Below are 8,037 nucleotides of genomic sequence, written 5' to 3'. Positions count from 1 at the left end.
TGATTGTTTTTATGTGATTAGTATTCATAACTAGAGTTGCATACAAATAGATAAATAATTTTTAGTATTTTATTATAATTCACTCAATTTTTAATTAAAATATTATGTACAATTTTTTTTTTTTGTGATAAAGTACCATTTATTCAAGAATTTTACATTTATGAAAAGATTATATTTTAAGTACTATAGTATTTGAAAATCATAATATTGAGGATATTATTATCAAACATATAAAAGTAATATATTAATTTGATATTTAAGAATTTGGAATTTAGATTTTAAACTTATGTTTAAAGAAATTCAAATATAATATAGTATAAAATTATATTAAATATTACTTAAATTGATAAATTTTAAAATTTAAATTTATACTGTAATTTCTTATATTTAGAAATTTAAGACTTAATTTAAATATGCATATTTTGAATTTGAGGATTTGTGTGGGAGGGGGGATTTTTTTTTAATTAATAAAAAGTAGACTTGCGGAAACGGGGAGCTGTTCGACGCTATCTTGATTTACAGCCATTCCAGGAGCTCTGGTATTCAATATTTTTCAAAGCTTAATTCTTCTGATAGACTAGGATCAGGAACAATCAACATGAAAATGAAGAATTTATTTGTTGTTGAGCTGATTTCTACTCAGTCCTTCCATGCGATCTCGCACTTCGTCAATTTTCTTGTTTGGCGTGTTGGTGATTTGGGGCTTCTTGGTGGATTTCAACATTTTTTTTGTCAGGGGCAGAAGTAGTAATGGGATATGAACCACTCGAGAGGAATGGTGAGTTTACATTGAAGACCCTATCTTTGTTGCTCTTGTCACAAATTTGATTTTTTGATTTCCTTCGTTTGGGCTTCTCTTTGGGCTTTTGTTGGCATCGTTGTTTTGAAGGGTTCCTAGTGCTGGTTGCTCCGAGGTAATGAATTTGGGGTTGAAGTTTTATTTCATGGTATTTAGTTTAGAATTCGCATCAGGAAAATCCAATTTTGGATTCTGTGCTTCTGTTTGGGTGCTGAGAAATCGATAGAAAGAAAAAAAACGAAACCTTATAATTATCAATTAGTACGTTATTGCACTGATAAAACAGAGGGGTGGACTCAGTAGGGGATTCATGTATATCTGAAAATTTGCACATAAAAAAGGGTTTTGGTTTGTTAAGGGACTGTCCTCACTGAAAATACTCATTTATTATCACTCTAACAAACGTGAAAGACCAAGAAATTTTATTAAATAAATGATACTTGGAATAATTATTACTAGTGCGAGATATGAGTGTGTGGGTGTTTTAATTATTATTGAATGGTAAGAATCTTAAGAATTGAGGTTTCTCTTTTGTCAGTTCCGTCAGCAACCCGAAGGCACTTTAAGAAGGATTGTTACGGCTAAATGCTGAAACTAGAGGCAAGGATGGATTAGCTGAGTGCTCAAAGGGCCTTGGGTACCATCATATAAAGAAAGAGTTTCAGCCTTTCAGTGCCATCGTCCTCCATCACTCATTTGACAGAACCAGTCCTAGTTTCAGGATCTATCAAAACTGCATTTTATTGTGGCAACTAAGAATTACTCTGCAAATTTTTTGTTTTAAACCAACTGCTATGGCCTTCTTTGAAAATGAGGTACCAGTGCAGGTTCTAAGATATTTCAATCACCAAAATTCAAAGTTTATGAATCTTAAGCCAAGTCGGTTGAGGTTTTTTGTTTTGGTTTTCTTGACAACAATATATTGTTGTGATAGATACGTCTTACTAGTCACTTTAGCTGCCGCTGCACTTTCAACTTCTATTACCTTGAATTGTTTCCCTGCAATAAGAGTGAGGCTGTCCATCTCTTGCCCATTGGGACTATGGTTCTAATTTTTTTAGCCATTATGAATCTATGGTTATGGATTTGTAGGAAAAAAAATTTATTTGGCTATGAATGAATAAATAAATAAATGAACATGGGTTTCTATCCCCAGCATCATGGATTGTAATTTAGTGGTTTTTTGTATTATTTTCAATCAATCATTTTCAGGTTTCATGGTTTGGTGTTGCAGATTTTCTCCCTGTTCTATCTTTTTGTATAAGTAAGTAAAAATATAGGGCTTAGTTTGACCTATTTCCTCCATACGTTTTTACCTTGCTCATTAGTTTGTCATTGTTCTCACATTTTTAGATGACTTCTCCGGTTCTTCCTCATAATTTCATCTGAAAAACAATTTGATTGGTTGACAGGCATTCATGTTTGTGGGCTGGGGGTGGGGGCAGCAAAATCCAGTGGATTAAAATAACTGTATGAGCTTGACTTTTTTTATTATAGACTGAAGTGAAACATATGATATATAATTAGCTTCAATTTTATGTTGTTTATTTCTTCCTTTGTTCTCTTTCCTTACAGAAGGCCCAAAACCACAACAGTTTTCTCTTACCTCAATCCATGTTTACTCTACCATGTCATTGAACATGTACAACCCAATATCACTATCTTGTCTTGGTAATTTCTCTTATTTGTTGCATTGGTGTTGCATGTTTTGTTCTTACTTTTTCTTTGTTGGGATTAACAACAGTTGATTTTTCTTCTTGTGTTACAATTTGTTAGGTTAATTATCTGCAACAGAGCCTTTCTGCAGTGCTTCAAATCACTCTTTGATCAGGTATCTTTCCATGTCTCATTCACATCTTTGCTTCTTAATAGTGATAATCATTTTCTTCTCTTGATTGATCTGGTGATCTTGATTAGCGGTTGTGCTGGATTATTATTATTATTATTATTATTATTATTATTATTATTATTATTATTTTTTTTTTTTTTTTTTTTTTTTTTAAATTTTTGTGGTTATGTTTTGGGTTTCTTTCACTTGGATGTTCATTTGTTTTTTTAATGATTCATGTGGTCTCTATTAATGATTGATTCAATTTGCAGATTTCTTTTATTGTATATGTGTCTTTGAATATATTTTTCTTTTTTGGTGGGCTGGGGTTGGGGAAGGTTGGAATAGGGGTTTGGCGGGGTTGTGGTTTTATAAGAGTTTATTGTTGTTTCTATTGGTGCATGTGTTGTGATAAATCATTGATTTAGGTATTTTTGATTTTTGAAGATTTGGGAAGCTCTCTCTCTCTCTCTCTCTCTCTCGTTTGGGAGTTACATGTGGAGGGATTAGTAGGTCATTTTGGAGAGGGGTCTGCTCGGAAGCCATATTCATCACTTAAGAAATTTGGGACATTATGATTTATCTTCTTTTTACTTATATATTTTAGGAAAGTATTTTTTAAGTTTGGAAAGTAAATTTTTTTAGGGCTATATATTGATGGCTCAGATTTCGAATCAGGGGCAGATGGGTTGAATTGGGTGTCATTTCAAAACCGATTTTCCGACAAGGTAAGAAGGCAATTATAGACAAACCAATCTGAACAAGCAATCCCTATCCAACACAAAGATTTATAGTGGTTTGGTCATACTTTATTTTGATCTATGTCCACTCCCCAAGAACTCTACTTGGGTCATTACTATACAAACACAAGTACCTTGCGCACTTTTGGCACATGAACTCTCCATCCAATATAAAACGACTGTCAAAGACTCGATGCTAATGGAAAATACAATCAAATGGATATAAGATCCAGTATTTTTTTGAACAGGAAAAAAATTATATTAACAGTGAACCAAATAAGTACAATAAGACGAGAACAAGATGTCATCCAAGAACAAAAGGAAACAATCAGGAAAAATTACGATAATGCCGCCCTCCATTCTCTAACAACGCAGAGGAATGGGCCCAGAAAGAGGCCAATAACACTCCTTTATCTTACAACAGAAAAGGAGAGGTTGAGCAATCCTTCAAGGTTCTCACTTTCCTCTCAATCCATAAGGTTCACAAAATAGCAAAAATTGCGCTTTGCAGTATAACTTATCCTCTCTTGCTCTTGTCAAAACCCTGATATCTCACAATAAAAAAATTGCCTGCTAGATGACCCCCAAGCTTCATTAAAACAAGAAAAGAGGGTGCTCTAGATAGTGGTTGCTACTTGCTTGCAATGGTTCTTGTTACATTACCACTTTACCTAAAAGCTTAAGCTGTTAGGTTATGGGCCAACAATGTATATCAAACTTTATCACTTCCCTGCACGTGCAGTCTGACAGCACGTGGAGAGATACACACACGATAGATAACATCCATTTCAGGGAATATAATGAATTTTTTTTAAACACCACATAATAAACGTGGTCATCGAGACTAGAACCCAGGACCTCTTGGTAACCAGCTTTGATACGATGTTAAATGCCACTTTACCTAAAAGCTTAAGCTGTTAGGTTGTGGGCCAACAATGTATATCAAGCTTTAACAATTTTCATTGTATTTACGGCAATGTAAGATTCAATATTAAGATAAGCAAAACAAACAACTAAACTTACTTTCATGAATATAAAATAAATGCTTACAGTGCAGAATATGTGACATAAGAGCTTTAGTTGACTATTTAACATGCATGTGCTTTGCACATGATTTTAAATGAGTAATATTAACTGATATATTTGGATACTTTTAATATAATTTAAATATTTTCAACAAATTGGAATATATTGTATTAAATTTCTAAATTAAAATATCAAAACTCTTATTTCTAAAAATTTTCATGTTCTTTGAAACTATAAAATATGGACACAAACATGGAATATTGTTATGTCACAACAAAGGAGACAACACATATAAGGACACTATGCATACTGAGACACGAAATATCTTAAATATTAGAGGACACTAACTGAGAAGAATGCACTAATTATTTATATTAAAATACGTTATGTATACTAAATATTAAATTATAATATTTAAATAACAAAATTCATTGAAAAAGTTTAATAAATAAATTTGCATCTTCTTTCTTTTTCATTTTTAAAATTTTTAAGTTCCTTTTCAATCTTATGCCAGTTAGCAAGATTACTAAATCCATGAATTGTTTAGTAACATTCTTCCATGATTTTGTGGTCATTCAAGATTTGTAGATAAGGAAAACGATTGGTGGAGGTCCCGATTGGTGGAGGTCGTGAAGTTGGTGGGTGGACTTTACTACTTTGAGTCACTATTTATGTCTATTGCCTCCATTGCTGTTGCCACACTGCTTGAAATCCATTGCTGCCTCGATTACCTTCATTGAAAAAGTAAAACTATTAGTTCCTACTTTGAGTCATGTGTCTAGTCTTACTTTGAGTCCCGTGTCTAGTTTTGAGTGTGAGTCTTTTTAGTTGGGAAAGCGTTGTTGTGTTTCTTTTGCTTTCTAAGTCAGTAAGTGGGTAGTAGGCGCTTTAGTGTTAGTTCATTATGATGTTTGGGGTCCTAGTCTAGCTGTGTCTAAGTTGGGATTTTGATACTTTGTAACCTTTTTTTGATGATTATTCAAGGATGACTTGGCTCTATTTAATAAAAGATTGTTTTCAGTTATTTCATATCTTCTGTGCTTTTTGCTTTGAAATAAAGATTGATTTGGTTTGCTTGTTTGGATGCTTCGAAGTGATATTGCTAAAGAGTAATTTAGTACCCAATTCACTATGTATTTAACTCAATTTGGTATTGTTCATCAGCCATACTATGCCAACAATCCTCAACAAAATGGGACCGTAGAGTGGAAAAATAGACATATCCTTGAAGTCACTCACACCTTACTTTATCAAATGCATGATCCTAAAATGTTTTGGAGTGATATTGTACTCACTGCACGCTTACTGCATGCTATCTTATTAACATGACGCCATCCTTTGTTTTTGATGGTAAAATTCCCTACTCCGTTCTCTTCCCTAATGCTCCTGTGTTCTCTTTGCCTCCTTATATATTTGGGTGTGTGTCCTTTGTTCATCGACTAACCCCCGTGGTGGATAAGTTGGATCTTCGTGCAATAAAATGTGTCTTTTTGAGATACTTATATACTCAAAAAGGGATTGTTGTTATAGTCCTACGCCACATTTATTTTTTTGGGTCTTTGCCGGTGTTACCTTCTTTGAGTCCCACACCATACGACTCTTAGTCTCTGAGTGCTTCTAACCTCAATGAGTCTCTTCCTTTGCCTACTCATCCAGATTCTAGTTTGTTATCTTTACCTAGTCATCCACCTATGTTTCCATGTTGTTTCTCCTTCTCATCATCTCGATCGCTTTATTCTATAGGTGTATTCACGATGGCAGCTTTAAGGAAGAGAGTCCCCTCTAGCTTCTACTGCTATGCCTTCAAAGCTTCCTCATCTGATGATCATATGCCCATGATGTTGATCCTCCCATTGTTGTTCATAAAGGTAAACGCACATGTGCACAACATTTCATCTCTAACTTTGTTTGCTATGACTTCTTGTCATCCTACGATTATTGTTTTGTGACTACTTTATCCTTTGTTGCTTTTTCTAACTTTGTTATGAAGCCTTAGCCCACTTTGGATGGAGGAATGCGATGGTTAAAAAGATGAGTGCATTATTGGAAAATGATACTTGGGAATTGGTACCTCTTCCTCCTAATAAATCTGTGGTTTACTATCATTAGGTATAAACTATGAAAGTCAATCCCGATGGTTTTGTGGCTCGTTTGAAGTCACGTCTTGTGCTAAGGGATATATTCAAGTGTATGGTGTGCATTATTTTCTCCTTGGTCACCAAACTTACCTCCATGCATTTGTTCGTCTCCTTGGCTACCACTAGTCACTGATGATCTCGAGGAAGAGGTTTATATGGAGCAGCCACCTGGGTTTGTTGCTTAGGGGAAGTCAAGCTTAGCGTGTTAACTCAAGAAGTCATCATATGGTTTAAAACGGTTTGCCAAAGTATGATTTGGTTGATTCATTGCTATAGTACTTGAGTTTATGATATTGTTATATAGGTGATGATGATGAAGGTATTTAGGGCCTAAAACATTTTCTATAGACTAAGTCTCATACCAAAGATTTGGGACGGTTGAAGCACTTCTTGGGTATAGAAGTATCTAGATCTTGTGTTAAAATTGTTTTGTCACAAAGAAAGTATCTTTTTTGATCTTTTGGATGAGACTATGCTATTAGGATCCAAACCTATTGATACACCCATGGATCCTAACAGCAAGTTAGTGCTAGATATTGGTGATTTGTTGCTTGACCCAGGACTGTACAGGAGATTTGTTGGAAAGTTGAATTACTTCATAGTCACACAACTAGATATATCTTTTTGCAACAAGTGTTGTGAGTCTATTTTTGGATTCCTGAGGACAAGCCATTGGGATGCGGTAAGTCCCATCTTGAGATATCTCAAAGGTGCACTTGGAAGAGGTCTCTTGTATCGAGATCAGGGTCATAATTACATCCAAGGATATATTGATGCAAATTGTGGTGGATCATCTTCAGACAGAAGATCCCTAACTAGGTATTGTATCTTTGTTGATGGTAATTTGGTTTATTGGAAGGGTAAGAAATAAATTGTAGTGGCCAGGTCAAGTGCTGAGTGAGAGTATAGGGCCATGGTTCACACTACATGTGAGTTTATTTGGGTGAAAAACATATTGGAAGAATTGGATTTTCCACATTCTTGATCTATGGAGTTGGTGTGTGATAATGAAGCTGCTATTCATATTGCCACCAACCCAATCTTCCTTGAGTAGACAAAACACATTGAAGTTGATTTTCACTTTGTTCAGGAGAAGCTTGTGCAAAAGCTTGTTACAACCACTTATGTGAAGTTTGATATGCAACTTTCTAACTTGTTTATTAAACCTTTGGGGGGTGCTCGCGTTCATTTGTAACAAGCTAGGAACATATAATATCAGTGGCTCTATGCTCCAACTTAAGGGGGTGTTAATGGTTATTTTAGTCATTTAGCGTTGTTAATGTGTTAATGTTATTTTAATGGGTGAGAGCTAGTGAGGGTACTGTGGTTACTGCATGGTTTTAAAACCTTGACCAATGATTTACTTGGTGAAGCCATTGGGTCAGTCAAACCGGTGGGTCAAACTGGTGGTTGAATAGGTGATGTAAGCATCACATTATAATATATATATATATATATATATATTATTTTTATTTATATAATCTACATATTAGAAAAAATTATATC

The 8,037-nt window shown here is 34.3% G+C and overlaps 1 long non-coding RNA gene across 3 annotated transcripts; it reads left to right on the top strand.

Moving 5' to 3' along the window:
• Window positions 1–438: 438 nt before the first annotated feature.
• LOC131163071 (uncharacterized) lies at window positions 439–5,422 on the top strand. Of its 3 annotated transcripts, XR_009138909.1 has the most exons (8): window positions 471–539; window positions 737–778; window positions 890–914; window positions 2,012–2,063; window positions 2,212–2,269; window positions 2,375–2,470; window positions 2,576–2,630; window positions 4,974–5,422. It is a non-coding gene; the product is annotated as an uncharacterized LOC131163071 (long non-coding RNA). The 3 variants fall into 3 exon arrangements; XR_009138908.1 differs by lacking the exons at window positions 890–914; window positions 2,012–2,063 and having other exon boundaries at window positions 439–539; XR_009138910.1 differs by lacking the exon at window positions 890–914 and having other exon boundaries at window positions 499–778.
• Window positions 5,423–8,037: the final 2,615 nt, after the last annotated feature.

Source organism: Malania oleifera, chromosome 8 (assembly GCF_029873635.1).
Source record: "Malania oleifera isolate guangnan ecotype guangnan chromosome 8, ASM2987363v1, whole genome shotgun sequence".
In the NCBI taxonomy this organism is placed as follows: Eukaryota; Viridiplantae; Streptophyta; class Magnoliopsida; order Santalales; family Ximeniaceae; genus Malania; species Malania oleifera.
The sequence above is the reverse complement of the archived record's forward strand: the minus strand, read 5'-3'. Positions and strand labels throughout refer to the sequence as shown.